A 17,964-nucleotide genomic window follows, 5' to 3' on the forward strand; every position below is an offset into this window, starting at 1 on the left:
TGACTAGCTGCTCTTTATAGTCCTTCTCATGGGTATGATGAGGTCGGCTTCTCTCTTGCAGTCTCATTACTGACACTGGCACCATTTGCCCTAGCTTCCTCCTTGTGCTCCTGACATTCTAGCCCAGGATATTTCTTAACTGCTCTTTTTCCACGTGAGGGCAAGATAATGGCCGAACTAAAGAATCAATTAACATAAATATAAAGAATAGGACCTATTAGTCATTCCCACACTTACTGGTTTAAGGGCTGAAACCACCCAATAGTCCTGACATCCACCTTGGTAAAATGCTTCTCTGCCCTAACACTGATTACAAATTTCATTCATTATCTGCCTTGGAGCCAATCTCAGCAATCAATGCACAAGAAATGATCACACACTCACAAACAAAACACACAGACAAGGTTAATTCCTTTTTAAATGAAAAAAAGTGCTGATACCAGTCCTCCCGTACACTGCTACTAAAAGTATAAACTGGCAGGTGTCAAGCAGAGCGAGGAAGCAACACTGTCACACTCATCAAAACTTTGGATTTTGGCTGATGCTTTGATAGAAAAATTCCAATTCCAGTAATTTCTTCTAAGTAAATAATCAACGTATCACAGCTTGAAAGCTTGAAACACTGTTAAAAAAAATTGGGGGTGGGGCGCCGGGGTGGCTCAGTCAGTTAAGCTTCGGCCTTCCGCTCAGGTGATGATCTCAGGGTCCTGGGATCTAACCCCCCCTCCCCTCCCCCCTCAGGTGGGCTCCCTGCTCAGCGGGGAGTCTGCTTCTCCCTCTCCCTCTGCCCCCCACCTCGTGATTTCTCTATCCCTTTCTCTCTCTCTCATCTTTAAATAAATAAATAAAATCTTTTTTAAAAAACTAGGGGTTATTTGAAATGACATTGTAAAATAATGTTAAAAGCCTTAAGGAAATGTTCACAAAATATATTAGGTTAAAAAAAGGTAAATGAGAAGACAGTATTGTAGTATTATCTTATTTTTTAATTTTGTGAATATATTCTTTTTGTAAACAGATTTGATAAATATACACTAAAATGTAAGCATTAACTATTTTCATGTGTAAGAATTATAAAAATTATAATTCATTAATTAACTGTGTAAGTTATAGCGATCTGTTTAATTCTCTTGTGAAGTTCTGAAAGCGGGACTTGGCCTATCTTGTTTACTGTTATAGTCCCACTACTTTGCATGTAACTAGACAGCCATAATAGTAACAGCTTTCCTGAGAAACAGTGACAACTAGTGTGCTAAGGAAACTAGTGAAAACTCTATTCATTCAGGAAGTCAATGGAAGTTAGATAAGAAACTCACATATTTGCAAATCAGAGATCAGCACTGATAAGCATGCTTTAAGGTTTCTTCCTTTCAATCAATAGTTAATTGAACAGCTCCTGTGTACCAAGCATTCTAAAGTTCCTTGAGATGGAGGAAAGAGATGAGCACAGTGAAGAATAAAGGGAAAAGAGAACCTCCTTTCCTTCAGAAAAATTACAAATTTTATTGGAAAAACAGCCTATAAGCATGTAATTCCATATAAGACAGAATGAAATGTGATACAACAGAGCTATAAATTAAATGCCATGAGAGAAGAAAAAAGAGGGATTAAACGCAATTGGGTGGTGGGGAGGTCAGAGGAGGCTTCAAAGAGGGGCTGACACCCTTAAAAGATCCATGGTTGAATTTAGATACATGGAGAAGAGGGAGGTCTTTTCTACATTTAACCTTGAATTAGAATAAAACTAATTCCCAATAGCCTGGCATTTAATCACTGCAGAATCAAAAGGCCAAGCAGACTCGCTAAACATTCAGGGACAGACTTTTTCTAACCCAGAGGGCGTGCAGCAGCAACAACAAATTACAAACTTTGCCCCATAGTTGGATGCCCATCCAGCCCTCACCTGCCCAGCCTGCCGAGGAGCAGAGACAGGTTCTGAGCATTCAATTTACTTTTTTCCAAAGCATTTCTCACCAGCTGATTAGCATTACTTTATGTGCTTTTTGTCTCTCATCACTAGAATGAAAGCTCCAAAAAGGCAGGGATTTTTGTCTATTTTGCTCTCTACAGCAACCCCAGCACCTAGAACAGTGCCTAGAATATGACAGGAATTCATAAAATACTTGTTAAATCAATTAATAATTGTGTGTGGTGTGGCACATGCAAGGTATGCCACCCTCTGCGGGAATACCATCACCACCATTGAGACAAGGAAACTAAAGAGACCCCATGAAAAAAAAATTTTTTTTGTTCCTTTTCCTGCTTCTATTCTTGCTAAGACCTACACCCCTACCTTACTCAAGCCTAATAGAAAGATAGTGTATGTCCTCCTTGTAAAGGTCAAGGAGTTGATGATTTCTTGGAGTCGTCTAGCACAACAGATAACATCTAAGGAGTGACCTGACAGAGTTGTCCTGAACATTTTCCAAGCCCACTGACTCACCAATACCCCTGGCTCCAGGGCATAAGTGACTTATGGAGGACAACCAAGCACTTGCCCTGTTTGGAGCAGTTCCTGAATGCCTAAGAGGACATGTACCCCAGACCATCATCCTCAATAAAAACCCCAGGCCCCAGACAAAGACAATACTCACTCTTTTTTCCTTCCTGAGTCTCCCAGATGCTCTCTCTGTATCTGCACTCTCCCCATGTCTTCAATAAACTCTGCTCTCACTTCCTCTCAGCTTGCTTTCTATCCTGTGCAAAGCCAAGGACCCTCTTGGCTAGTCTTGTAGAACCCCCCTCCGGGTCCTCAGACCCAGTTAGCTTGCATCACTACCATACCCAGTTTAAGGGCCAACTAAAACCCTGAATCCAAAATGTATGTCCCCCATAGGTATGTGGAATTCAACTGGTAAATTCAGAACACTTTAAGAAATGGAGTACTTTCAGAGGTTCCCAAGTTCATTACCCTAGAAAAGACCTTAGATGGCCTGGTTCAAATCCCTCAAAAATTCCATCAAATTCATTCATTTCCTCACTCACTCCTCCATGCTTTCATTTATCCAACATTTACTAATTCTTGACCTGTTAAGAAGTATCATTATAATAAAGAATTTGTCTTGGTCCCAGGTTTCTGGGTGAGAGCTCTTAAACCCTTGGAATTTCCTGAGTGATATGAGTGTCTTTGTTATTCATGGTGGGTCCTTGGACCACACCTGCACTTATGCTACGGAAATGATTCAGGATATGGGCTGGCCAGGCCAGAAAGACCAAGCATGTGACTAGAGGGTTGGGGCTTTGAGCTAAGTGATAATCAGCCCATCCTCCACAGAGGAAAGGAGGGTTGGAGATTAAGTTCAACCACATGGCCCATAATTCAGTCAGTGACACTCCAATAAAAAAAATCTGATCCCTAAAGCTTAGATGAACTTCCTGGTTAGTGAACACACTAATATGCTAAGAGAGTGATGTGTCCTGATTCTGTGTGTCAAGGACATGAAAGTTCTGTCTTCGGAACCCTCCCAGGCCCAACCCTATGTATATCCTTTATAATAATAGTGAAAGAGTGAATTATCAAACATGAAGGGGTCATGGAAACCCCCAAACTATAGCCAGTTGGTCAAAAGTGCATGTGGCCTAGGGTCCCCCAAACTTGTGGCTGCCACCTGAAGTAAGTACAGTGTTGTTGGATACTGTGCCCTTAACCTCTAGAGTCTGCATGCACTAACTCTGGGTGGTTAGCATTAGAACTCCACTGCAGTATTGCAAGTATTATTTTAGCTATGACCCCAAGGGAAGCTTCCAAAGAGCATTCAAAGGTACACTTTGGGAAATCAGACTTAAAGAACTTAAGACACTATCCGTTTATCACCAGTAAAAACCCAGGATAGAAATAGCCCTTGGGACTCCATCAGTTAAGCATCTGCCTTCGGCTCAAGTCGTGATCTCGGGGTCCTGGGATGGAGCCCTGCTTGGGGCTCCCTGCTCAGCAGGGAGTCTGCTTCTCCCTTTTACTCTGCTCCTCCCCCCACCTGTGCTCTCTCTCTCTCTTCTCTCAAATAAATAAAATCTTAAAAAAAAAAAAAAGAAATAGCCCTTGGTTATCAATTAGTTATATTACAAAGCAGGAAGGCTCCGTCTGGGAGAAGAATGCTTTTCCCTGATGGCACCATCACTACAGTAAGGGGACAGGGGCACTGGGAAGACTCTCCAAGTTCATCTAACAACCCACCATTTGGCTGAAGGCTATAATTCCAGCATTCCTTTGTTGGGGGCTGGGGGGGGGGGGCGGTTCCACGAGCACTTGTATATCCTGCAGAACTGGTGTATTGGAATTCTAGGGGAAATCCCAGAACTGAGGTTTTTACTTTCAAGTACCCTTTTCTAGGTAGGAAAGCCAAAAATGCTCTCAGAATATTATATCTCATGAGATATCAAAGGCCAACATATATTAACTGACCCTTGAAGAACCATCTTGGAGCATGGCAGTGGCTGCTCCAAACACAGCAAAATAAAATCCTGTAGGCCTGCAGCATGCGTAGAGTTCTAGCCTGGGCTCAGCTATGTACAGCTGCTAACTGCATTCTACAATGACAAGAAAATCAGAGCAATACATTGGGCCCAGAAACTGACATTCTTATCCTAAACAGTGATACACATGGTGTTATGGATTATGAGATAAGAAAACGATTCTGACATTAATTTCCCAGATGAAACCTTAGGCAGTTTCCTAAACTTTAAGAGCCCCATTTTTCTTATCTGTAAAATAAGGATGACAACCTATGCCCCACATGCCTTAAAAGATTGTTGTGAAAGAAATGGAAGCTATTTTAAAAGTATGCTCATAGTCAGATGTGGATTGTTATTATAATACAGCCCAAGGAACTACTGAACTTGAGTCTGTTACAGAAAATAGTTATTGCTTATCTTATCTACTCATAAAGCCTTTCCTACTCCTTGACCAAAATCTATAACATGTATGAAAGGTCAAAAATAAGACCGAACAGAATGGTTAAAATTAACAAGTCAGGAAACGACAGATGTTGGCGGGGATGCGGAGAAAGGGGAGCCCTCCGACACTGTTGGTGGGAACGCAAGCTGATGCAGCCACCCTGGAAAACAGTATGGAGGTTCCTCAAGAAGTTGAAAATAGAGCTACCCTACGACCCAGCAACTGCACTACTTTGGTATTTACCCCAAATACTACTTTATTTACCTTGGTATTTACCCCAAAGACACAGATGTAGTGAAAAGAAGGGCCATATGCACCCCAGTGTTCAGAGCAGCAATGTCCGCAATGGGCAAACTGTGGAAAGAGCCGAGATGTCCATCAACAGATGAATGGACAAAGAAGATGTGGTCCATATACGCAATGGAATATTATGCAGCAATCAAAAAAATGAAATCTTGCCATTTGCAATGATATGGATGGAACTAGAGGGTATTATGCTAAGCGAAATAAGTCAATCAGAGAAAGACAATCATCATATGATCTCACTGATATGAGGAATTTGAGAAACAAGACAGAGGATCATAGGGGAAGGGAGGGAAAAATGAAACAAGATGAAACCAGAGAGGGAGAGAAACCATAAGAGACTCTTAATCTCAGGAAACAAACAGGGTTGCTGGAGTGGAGGTGGGTGGCTGGGTGATGGACACTGGAGAGAGTATGTGCTATGGTCAGCGCTGTGTATTGTGTAAGACTGATGAATCACAGACCTGTACCTCTGAAACAAATAATACATCATATGTTAATTTAAAAAAAAAAAGCCAAAAAAAAAAAAAAAGACTGGAATTGTACTTTTTTGGAGACCTTAGCAAAAAGAAATTTGGAAGATCTAAAACAGAAACAATTGAGGGAGTCCTTGAGGGCTTGTCTCCTTTGCTAGTAAGCCGGAATAAAATTTTCAAGAAAACTTTCAAGAAAGCTGGGATTAATAACGATGATATACTATGTAATGAACAGTTTAAAATTAATCCTATCTACTTATATAATGCATCACTGTCCAATTTCACACTGATTAACCTCTCTCAGCCTTCCAACAATGCTATGAGGCTTTTTAAATATGATTCTATAAGTCCAGAAATGCTAATAATTTGCCCAAGGCCACAAAGCTAGCAAGTATCACCCAAAAATAGCAGATCATGGATAAAAATAGCTCATATTTACTGAGTGCTTACCCTGTGTCAGACACTACTCAAGGCATTTTCACACACTTAATTTGTCTAGTCTTCCCCTAAACCCTGGAAGATAGGTCATACTGTTGTCTAACTAAGGAACTAAGAAAGGGAGAGATTGGAAACTTCCTCACAGTCACAAAGTTAATAAGTGATAGAACTAGGATTCAAACTCAGAAACTACACACTTAGCACCAACTCCATCAGTAAAATGGTAAGATGAAACCTACATTGCTGGGTTACTGTAAGGACTTTTAAACATAATAAATGTAGAAGTGCTGAATCCCTTACCTGGTATGTGATATTAAGATACGTTACTGGAATCTGCTCCTGTGGGGCCAGATCTTCTGATTCCTGACCAGACTCTTTCCCTGACATCTCATCTTGGGGGGTAGATGGCATTCTAAGGTTCCAAGAAATAGTTATCAATATGGCAGGGAAAATTACTAAATGAGAATGTAATGACCTTCAATGAAATCTTGGGCCAAACTTGGCCAAAACTGTAAGGCATAAATCTCTATGTCAAACATAACAAGTGAGAGTCAGCCTGTGGTGGTAACATGATGTAACCTGGTTTTGTTCCTGTCAATCTGGGTATCTTGTCACCTCAGTGATAAGAGGTGGTTAGCATTATTAGCTTTATAATTTCTCTTCTCAATAAAATACTCCAAAGTAAAATCATGTGGGCTTCCTATAGATCTTAGAATGAGAGAAAAAAATTTAAATAGTCTAAAATTTATTTGCAAGTGTATCACCTACAACAATGTCTAGGATGAGTTGAGTTGAATGAATGAGACAAAATTACCATCCTTTATAACCCTCTACTGGTATTGCTTCTTAAACAAAAATGATCAAGATTTTTAAAGGGCAAAATGATTTTTTTTAACTTTTAAATTCTTCAATATTAAGAAATTTAGCATCTAGATGAGCTCAAACACAGTGCAGAATTACTATAAATATATGACAATTCCAACATCTAAGAAAAAGGTATTATCCTTATTTTTGGTCCATCCACTAATTTTTTAATTAAAAGTTCATATTACAGAAATTATGAGAGTTTTATATAGTATTATGCCTAAATATTCTAAGTATTTTTTTTAAGATTTTATTTATTTGAAAGAGAGAGAGAGCATGAGCAGGGGGAAGGGAGGAGGGACAGAGGGAGGAGCAGACTCCCCACTGAGCAGGGAGCCTGATGCAGGACTCAATCCCAGAACCCTGGGATCAAGGCCTGAGCCGAAGGCAGATGCTTAACCGAAAGCCACCCAGGCTCCCCTAAGTATTTTAGAGTCTGCAGTAAGCCTACAATTTTATTTACTCCTACCTAATTTTGACATTGTTATTATGTAAGCCAATAATTCTTTTTTCCTGACATCTAGAAATGTAGACATCACCAATTTTAACAACAATTATTTCTGGATGATGGAATTCGTATTATCTATTGCTTTTATTTTGCATATTCCTATTTTTCTGGAATTTAATGATAAGCATTTTTACAAAAATAATAAATGTATCATGTTTAATATCTTCCTAACAAGGCTATCATGTATTCAATCATTTTAAAAAGTCATTCCTGAGCACCTACTATATGCGAGGAATTTTTTTATACATTCCCTATCTAACAAAGATTAATAAGATAAAACCTCTAAGCTAAGATAGAAGGAGACAGACTTTTAAGACAATAAGATCAATAATGTGTCCAACTGATGCCCAAGACAAAAATATACTAGGCTCAGTGGGGATAAGGATGCAGAAGAGGGAGGGCAATCCATCTGGGAGAAGAGCGTGGGAGAACCTTCATAGAAGGTGTGAACTTTCATAACAGAACAAAACCTACATCCGTCCACCGTCTGCATTCTCCCAATTTTTATAAATTTATCAATTCTGTGAACAGGCTATATTTCATCTAAAGGGTCTACAGCATAACTTTGACCTAAGAATCAGTTAAGATTCCAAATCAGTATGATTCCAAGTTGAAGAAAGGACTCAGGAGTGACCAATGGCTTATAATTATATTCTGGGTTCTTCACCATAATCCAAGGTAGCTAGTGAAAGGCAGACATGAGGCGGCATAGATATTGCTATGGGAAAATAAAGGAGTTTGGTTTTTTTTTCCCATTCTCCTAAAATAATCAGTTACTACAGTCACAAACTGAAGAAGACTAAAATTTTTGTCTGCCAGGTGATGCAAAACCGTGCAAAAGGGGCGCCTGGGTGGCTCAGTTGGTTAAGCAACTGCCTTCGGCTCAGGCCATGATTCTGGAGTGCCTGGATCGAGTCCCGCATCAGGCTCCCTGCTTGGCAGGGAGTCTGCTTCTCCCTCTGACCCTCCCCCCTCTCATGTGCTCTCTCTCTCTCTCTCATTCTGTCTCAAATAAATAAATAAAAATCTTTAAAAAAAAAAACCTGTGCAATGAACAGAAAATCATGGCGGAAAAAAGCAGAGAAACCAGCACAGCCAAACCATCATAGCTAAAGTGTCATCCTCACCATGTAGTTATTCTGTTTATAATTTTTATCCTCTTGAGATATGCAAGCTTTCCAGTGCTACATAACAAATAGGAAACAAGCTCGGGCTTATCCCAGCCTGAATCATACTCCTCACATCATGGCAGGGCCAACTACAGACTGATGTGGTCAGAGGAAGAAGAGAGAAAGGAAAACCTAAACCAAGACTTCTCCCTACCTCTTCCCAGCGCTGGAGTCATAGGCTGCATGCCCAGTCCCTAACCCTTTCCCATACCACTTCCCAGAGTCACCACCTTGTCCTGCGTGGAGGGACAAAGTGCTTAGGAGACTCGCTGAGTCTGGATTTTTCGCTGAGGTATAAACGAATCTTCAGTTGTTTCATGGATCTGAAAACTCATCATCAGCTCCTATATTTGCTGCCTTTTCTTACTGGAAATGAACAATGAAAGGACTGATAAGGATCAGAGTCATGGGTAAGAGGTTGGTACCTTCCACCTATTTCTCTTTGTTGCTGGGATTAAAAATCTTTATAAAATTGAAATAGTTCTGTCACAGATATGATGGTAAGGCACTCAATATCCATTCCACCCTCCCCCTGGTATGTCTTCCTGTACTGAAAAGCTACAAAAGCACAGTTGATAAACAACTGGAGTTCTAGATGCGATTTTGGTTTGACCCATCCAATGAACATGTGCAGTATCTGGAGAGTGGAAGTGGTGGAGGCCATGCTACTGTTTCCTTCCACCATTTCCACTCTTTCTGCAGATAAGCACATTAGGGAGGTTCAGCAAGATGCCCCATAATGTGAAAAATGGGTCCAAAATTTTTAATCACAGAAAATTCAGGCCGGTATTATGAGATTAATGTAATGACTAGAGCAAGCCCACCCAGCTAGCCAGCTGGGAAGTTCTGAGGTTCCAGCTGTACAACTAAAATTCACTCTGTCCCAGCTCAGGCTTGGTGTCAACAGTGGCAATTGTTTCTCCAGCTTTAGTATCAATGATAATTCCAAGACAGTGACAGCAATGCCAGAAATTTCCCAATTAGTTTGTAGCATCTTTGTCAGCTCCAGCCAGAGACTGGGTTGGGAAGAATACTAAAGATTCAGGGACCCTCCTACTAGGTCAAGATAGGATGGCCTGGATTTCTCTACCTGGTCATCCCCTTCCCTCATTCCCACTTGCCCCAAGAGAGAATTGAGGTTTTTAGCCCACTCGCATTCTCAAACAGAGCTGGCTAGAAGAGAGCAGCCAATCACATTATATCTGTATTTGCATTACTGTGGGCTAGTGTTATTAGATTTGATTTTTCCACAGATCTTGTCACTAGCTTTGTGGAACTTAAGAGAAAAGGAATGAGCATCAATTTTGCCATGTGAATCATAGCAAACACAACATGGTTCTGGTAAAGAGATAGTAGTAAGGACAACCCAATCATTGGGCTTCATCACCAGCTGCACCGGCAGGAGACCCCACCCTCCCTCACCGAACCAGTTTCCTTGCCTCTTCCCTCTACCCTTCCATGTTCCCACGATTTCATCAACCTTGTTAGGATTCTTGCCCAAGGCAAACAACAAGGCATACCCTTATTTCAACTATCCCCCCCCAAAATATTTGTGAGACCATTCATGAAGGGGTCCCTTGTTTCATTTCTAGGCCTTCAACAGAAGGAGATAGGTGTCTGGACATATTTTTCCCCACATAATCATTACAACTCATAGTAATCAGTTAGTCTTGGTTTTATATTTAAGTGAGGTGTGTTGCTTTACGTGTATATGTTAAACCATATGAATTTGCTGTTTTTATAGGGTAAAAATGATGAAATATTGGTGATTTTATATGGCTCAGCCTAATATTTTAATACATTTTGGAGCGAAGCTGTGGACCATATATAATGTTACCTACATAGTTTCAAATAACTGGAACTTACAAAAGAATTTCTGACAAGTATTTCTATATTAGTAAGATGATTCAGAGCAGCTATAGTGTTTTATTTACCCTGTATTTCTCACAATACTTATCATAATATCTTACATATTGAGCTTCTCAATAAATGTCTGTTGAATGCAAGATGTAGTTATTTATTTATAACTATACCTTGTTCTTCAAAGGACTTAAGGTCTCATTTTACAGACTAGAACTCATTTTAATAAGGGCTAATACCCAAAAATCGTACACAATATTTTCAAAAGAAATTTTTGAAGGGGAGACCCTGACATGGGACTAAACCATTTAGAAAGATTTTAAATCATAATCAGTTCCAAATTCTAAGCTACCCTATCTACACAGAATGGCTGTCAGACACCTCTCCTTGCTTGAGTTCCCAAACTTCAGGGTAATCAAATCAGGCTGAAATTATTGTCTGTTACTTTAGGGTTGGGGTGCCAATCTGGACCAACTGCCAAGCCTGAGAAGTGGAAGATAAAAGTGGAAGCATCCTTCACTCAGACTGAATTTACTCATGGAGAATCTACAAAACATCAAAAGATGTAGACGATGTAGATGATGGATGGATTCAAGGATGTGCAGGCAGATAAAAGGATAGATAAATGCATGGATAGACAGAAAGAGAGACAAATAGATAATACGCTCTTGTAAGGAAGAAAATGAGGAACAGGAAGATATGATGCATGTCTCTTGTTCCCTACATATATGTATATACACTATTGTCCCTGATCTGCACAAAGCTTTCTTTAAAAATAATGATAATAATAATTATTATTATATGTAATATCCATTTGCCCAGCTAAAGAGCATCCCTGCCTTAGCAAAGTCCAATTCTGCTGAGCACAATCTCCTGCTAAGCACAATCTCCTGCTAAAAAACAGGCTGAACCCTGATGATTACTAAATAAGAACATAATTAATTATTTCTTCAACTGAATAGTCCTGAATTCTACCACAAATCAATCAGTTCTTCTAGCCTAAGAAGCTCTGACTCTATTTTAGCTCAATGAAAACAAAATCAATGAAGGCCAATTATAGCCCATCTCGTTACAGTATGCAAATGGTGTGCCATACAAATGCTCAGTCACTGCCTCAGAGAAGACTGGGGGAGCCAACTGTGGGCTGCTGCTGGCCCCTAGCTGCTTAGGCCACACAATACTTGCCATACCCAGAGTATGCACGTGGGAGGCCAAGGCTAAGCTACCTTTATTCATTCTTTTAACAAATATGTATGTAAAGGCTTATAGGCAGAAGGCATCATGTTGGGTCATCACGGTGTTGGGGGCAAGTCTAAGGGCAGATACCTGATGGTAAGGGGTACCTGTTTCTAGTGTAACAAAATTCTGCATCTGAAAGCTGGTTTCTTTATAATTCGTAAGTCTGCAGCCTGATGTAGTGCCTGATGTAGTACCTAGAGATTTCTGAGCAAGGATAACATTGTATCACAGAGAGCCAAGCAAGGCTCAGGAGCAGACACACAGGATTGATTAGCACAGAACACTGAGGGGGTATAAAATAAAGCTCATCTACTCCCCAGGATGCTCTGACATCCACCACAACCCAGCCACAAGGCTGAAATTTCTACTACTGCTATCACTCTTTGGGGCTAAGTCTTTGCATCTCTTGGGAGCTCTTCTTAAAATACAAAGGCATCAGATGGAAAGAATACATCACTAAACTACTGTTTCCCAAACTTCAGGTATTTGTACACCACGTTTTTGTATCAGAGTACTACCTGTAGTATTACAGTTTACTTGCCATATTTCACTGAATCTAAAATGCCCTGAGATTGATCTTTCTTGATTTGACTACAGTCAAAGGCCATACCACCAGGCCATGGGCTTGATAAATGGCACCAATTGCATGATGCACCATGAATTTAGAGTCATGAAAATATTGGGAGAAGATGTGAATCTTTAGAATACATGGAATAGAGTAATATGTTTTTTCTTTAAGTCAATTCACTTTTTTTACTTAATAAATTTAGAAAACTTTTTTTCCACTGCATTTAAAATCAGCATCATTGGCATATATAAAAGGGAACTGCAAAAATAAACTCAATGAGAACATTTTTTAAAATTAATTCTAGCTAATATAATTAATCAAGGGTACATTTTTATTTATGCCCCCTTTTAGTGTGTATATTATACTTCTATACAAAAAGTCTAGGAAAGAATTCTGGCTCCCAAGGCTTTGAGCCCACACATAACTTTGTTACTTTGTTAAAAAGGGAGATTGACAGCTGTTAAAGGATTAAAAACACACTAGCACCAAAATGAAACTTTCTCCTCCACTGAATCAGATTTGAAAAGAAATTGAAAAGGGAATAATTTCCAGTTATATGATTATGTGACTCTATGTGATGTAATGCCACGTTCATGTGCCCCCTAAAATGTTCTCCACCATACCATTACATCTATGTGATGTAATGCCACGTTCATGTGCCCCCTAAAATGTTCTCCACCATGCCACTCACTAAGAGACAGTGAGGAACTACACTTAACTCCTTTAGAAAGAGTTTATCAGAATTAATAAACTGTCAATTTGGTAAGCCAAGGAAAAGATCCTAGGTAATGGGACAAAGGAAAGGTACATTTTGACAAGTGGGGGAGGAGGGTGGTGTGTCGGGGGGTGAGGGGAATCCCAAGACTTGAGCTTTTACAGAGAAAGCAGTCCAAGGGAAAATATCAAAGTGGACTAGGAGGCACTGAACTGCCCCAGAGAAGCAACATAAATGGCCTGGGCATCTGGGGAAGAGATGTTCTGGCATGTGTCCATAGAAAAAGGAGACAATTAAAGAGTAATTAGGAGAAATAAGACACCAGTCTTGCCAATTAAGTAATTTTGGCATCATAACCAGAATTCTCTTTGAAATGGGCACTGTTTATCATTTAGTGTTGTCAGAACATCACTCCTTCACAGAATCAAGGCACAGAGGGTTCTATGACAACACAGGAAAACAGTACATACTTAAAGACCCTGGAAAACAAGCCCTCCCTTTTGGTCTTTAATTGCTGTTATTTTAGTTCTATGTTGGTCTAACTCTCTTAATAGCAAAACATACCAACCCCTTCATGCTCTCCTCTGGAAAATATGAAGAACAATTAGCCAGAATGGTTTTCAAAATAATCCTTCTTCCACACTAGCTGCCTCCTTTCTAAACAAACAACCCACTTCCTTTAAGCAGAGATACAGCTACTGAGATACAGATCACGTAAGAGGCAAAGCCTGGGTTTCCCCAGTCAGTGTGCTCTGCAAGTCCGTATTCTTAACCAAGACGATGCAGGAGTGGAAAATTCAACCTTTTACTCCCACCATTGGCCTTTCCCACATTTCTTACTCCATTTATCATTTTGTGTTTCTTTCCTTGAATCTACTCATCTCTTTTAATGTACAGTGACCAAAATTGGTAATTATATTCTGAATAATGGTTGGTCAACGCCAAGTGTATCCTTGCCCTTTTCATGTCATACTCCTCTTAATTCATCTATCAATCATGTTCCCCTCTTAAATAATAGTATTACAAATTGCTGACGCATATTCATTTAGAGTCCACAACACTACAGCCAACTGTTTTATACCCTTGGATGCAAATCACCCACGCCTGCGCATTGAGATACAGATCTCACTTACTTAAATTATCTTCCTCCCAGTCTTCTTTTTCAAACCTTTTCATTCTCCTAAAGTATGCATTACCTATTCCCAGAGCCCCATTCGCTCTTGATCATGCAGAAAGGTTTTTTAAAAAAGATATCAAATGCCCTGTGGCCTTTTGATGTCATCACTGAGTCTCTTTCTTTCCTATCTAATTAAAGGACAACACTCTGCTTTACTCTTGCTCCTGATAGGGTAAAAGAAAAAAAAAAGTTCTATTTCAGCTTTAGAAGTTGCATCTCATTTCCTGCTTTAGTAATTCTGACCTTACTTTTATGAATCTTTCCACAGGTATTTGTCCTTAAAGGTTCAGCTTTCTCTAAAATCTTTTCTATTTCAGAAGCTTATGTAATTCTTCAATAGGTCAATTAGAATTTTTTCCTATCTTTCTAACTTTCTTAGACGTATATGTGAACCTATCCTCCCTCTTGCCCTTGACAAAGTTCTGATAATGCACTTTAAGAAATCTAATCTCATGTTTAAGTAATAAGAAGAAAAAGAGATGAAAAGAAGGAGCCCAGGGGAGGAGAAAGTGTCTTAACAGAAAATGTCATATTGTGGCTGGGATTTGATTCAATCCTGAAGAACGCATGGTCACTTTTCTTGAAATATCTTCTTCCTTTACATCCTCATACTTCCCTTTTCTACAGTATCTTCGAGAAAGATATTCCCTATGATCTCCATGCAACCAATCCAAAATTTGTCCTTACCACTCTTCCCTGCTCTTAAACTGAATTCTCTACTTGCACCAGAGCCCATTTCCTCCTATAATGTCCTCAGCACAGTTGTATGAATGAAACCTAGGTCCCTACCATGCTTAATTAGAACCCCAAATTTTATGCAATACAGTTCTTTGACCACTTCCCAACATCCCCACTGCCAATACATTGCAATACAAACCACCCAGATAACTGCAAAATCCCGATTGTTGGCCTACTGCCCCTCTGACCCCTCTACAGACTCTTCTCCATACAGCAGAAGAGTGATCTCAAAACGTAAATCACATCATGTTGATCTTTTGCTCTTCACGTTCTGTTGGCTCCCCTTTCTACCCAAAATAAAATTGAAACTCCTTATCATGGCCTACAAGACCTTCCATCATCTGACCACCCACCTTCTGACTCATTTGGCAGCAGGACTTTTGCACTTATTGTCCCCTGCCTGGAACATTCTTCCCTTCACATCTTTCTCTGTCTAAATGTCAGCCCTGATCACATTCACCTTAACCTGCTTTATTTTTCTTCATTCCAATGACCACCACCTGACATCATATTTATGATACATGTGTACATTTGTTTAGTAGGTCTCTTTACTTAGAATGTAAGTTCTCTGAAGGCAGGGATTTTGTCTGTTTTGTTCTCTGCTATATTTCCAGCAACTGAAATAGTGCCTGGCATAAAGCGAGTACTCCAAAAGTTTTTCAGAATGGTTAAATGATAAAATAATCTCTGATCTTTTTACCTCGTAATTGGTCACATTCCTGCAGGTGCACAAATAAAACACTGTAATAAGAACAGATGACTTGGAACTCATGTCTTTGCTCCTATCAGAAGTCCCATACAGAAGAAAAGTATTTGACTTTATAATGATAATGCAGCTTGGAAATGTCTGTTGTGGAACACTACTCTGAGTCATTCATCGCAAGCTCACTAGGGAAAATAATTTGCAGTTCAGCTACGGAAGAAAATTTTACTTGGCCTACTGCTCTTTGCAAAGGTCAAAAAGGACAGCATTGTGATCGGGGTTCCGGAGGGGTAAGAAATCCTGAGGAAATCGTTATTCTGGATTGCATTATGAAATCTAGGAAAACATGAGAAGCTTGTTAAGTACTGAAAAAGAAGGCTAAAGTAAGGATGCTACTGGGAGAATGGGTTCCTTCTCTTGTGTACACAGCTACATATTCCAGTGACTTGAAAAGCCCAAATTAGAATCACTTGTGAATTTCATTTAACACTGGGTCTATTCTGAATAAAAGCTTGAGGGAGGGACGCCTGGGTGGCTCAGTTGGTTAAGTGTCTGCCTTCACTCAGGTCGTGATTCCACGGTCCTGGGATCGAACCCTGCATCAGGCTCAGAAAATTCTTATTATGTTTCCAAGTGTTTCACCACCATTAAAAATCAAGATGTGATCTATTTAGCAATTATTCATTCATGCATTCTGTCATTCAGTTAAGACATGGTCAATAAATATTTGTACGCTTACTATGTCTGTAGTATCAGGGAAATAGCATTACTGGCAGTAGGAGGAGAATGACAAGAAGGTTGAAAGACATGGTCCTTCATGTATCATATGACCTCACTGATATGAGGAATTCTTAATCTCAGGAAACAAACTGAGGGTTGCTGGAGCGGTGGGGGTGGGAGGGATGGGGTGGCTGGGTGATAGACATTGGGGAGGGTATGTGCTATGGTGAGTGCAGTGAATTGTGCAAGACTGTTGAATCACAGATCTGTACCTCTGAAACAAATAATACAGTATATGTTAAAAAAAAGAAGAAGAAGAAGAAGAAGATAGTAGGAAGGGACAAAGGAAGAGAGGGAAATCAGAGGGGGAGACGAACCATGAGAGACTGTGGACTCTGAGAAACAAACTGAGGGTTCTAGAGGGGAGGGGGGTGGGGGACGGGTTAGCCTGGTGATGGGTATTAAAGAGGGCACATACTGCGTGGAGCACTGGGTGTTATACGCAAACAATGAATCATGGAACACTACATCAAAAACTAATGATATAATGAATGATAATTAACATAACATAATAAAATTAAATTAAAAAAAAAAGACACGGTCCTTGACCTCACAGAGATCACATGGAGATTACAGATTACATTGTATTTGTCAATTAGGCTTTAAGCACTACTGTTCCACAGTGCTCTGTGGAACAGAGAGAGTTGATTATGATCCAAGCATCCAGGAATGACCAAAGGGTCTGAAGAGAAATGATCTGGGCACTTACATGACCATGGCCATGGAGAAGCAATGGTTTTCCAAGTGTATTACAAAATAAACAGCTCCTTTAAATTCATCGTTATTAAATATGCCTGTCTGTGAGAATTTGAGATGTTATTTATTTCTTAATGAGATTTTAATGGGTGTGGGCCTTTTAAATAGTTTTCAAGGACAGGGGCTGCTTTTTCCAATAATATTTAAATTGCCTTTTCTCTCTAAGTATTATCTGGTATTAGCAAAGTGCTGGATTCCAAATAATTCAGGTTCTGTGTTACAGTTAAATGAAATTAGTCATAGGATCAATATAGGTGAATGCCTTCCCGCACTGCAGAAGCTAGAAAGATAAATCCATTCCATTTCCCTGACTCATTTGAACACGCTTTGGGGACAAGAGCTGGGTTCAAACCTGACCTAAGGAGGGAGGGAGATAACCATTCTGCTGGCGCACATTTAAACAGAAGACCCTGGCTCTGGAAGCAACAATAATGGAGTCAGCCTCCTGACCCCTAAATGTTGGCCCAGGTGGTATGTTTCTGAACCAACAGTGCAGGCTGTGGTTTCCAGACCCAGTCTCACAGCTGAGGTCGTGTGACCCTGGAACAAACAATGGGCCCCGAGGCCTCCTGATTCTCCCACTTCCTGACTGTGCTGAAGTCATAGTTCCTTGGTCAGGCCAGTTCAGGTTGTCCTTTTGGCAATGGCTCCTGGAAAGCCAGCCCACACCTGCTCCTGCAATCCCTGCAACACTTTTGTAAGTACATTTATTCCCTATGTTACATCTCTTTCTGCTTCAAATAGCCAAAGTTGTTTCCTCCTACATCCCCCCGAGG

Source organism: Eumetopias jubatus, unplaced genomic scaffold (genome assembly GCF_037043125.1).
Source record: "Eumetopias jubatus isolate StellerSeaLion01/CBP00866 unplaced genomic scaffold, mEumJub1_p1.0 scaffold_2, whole genome shotgun sequence".
In the NCBI taxonomy this organism is placed as follows: Eukaryota; Metazoa; Chordata; class Mammalia; order Carnivora; family Otariidae; genus Eumetopias; species Eumetopias jubatus.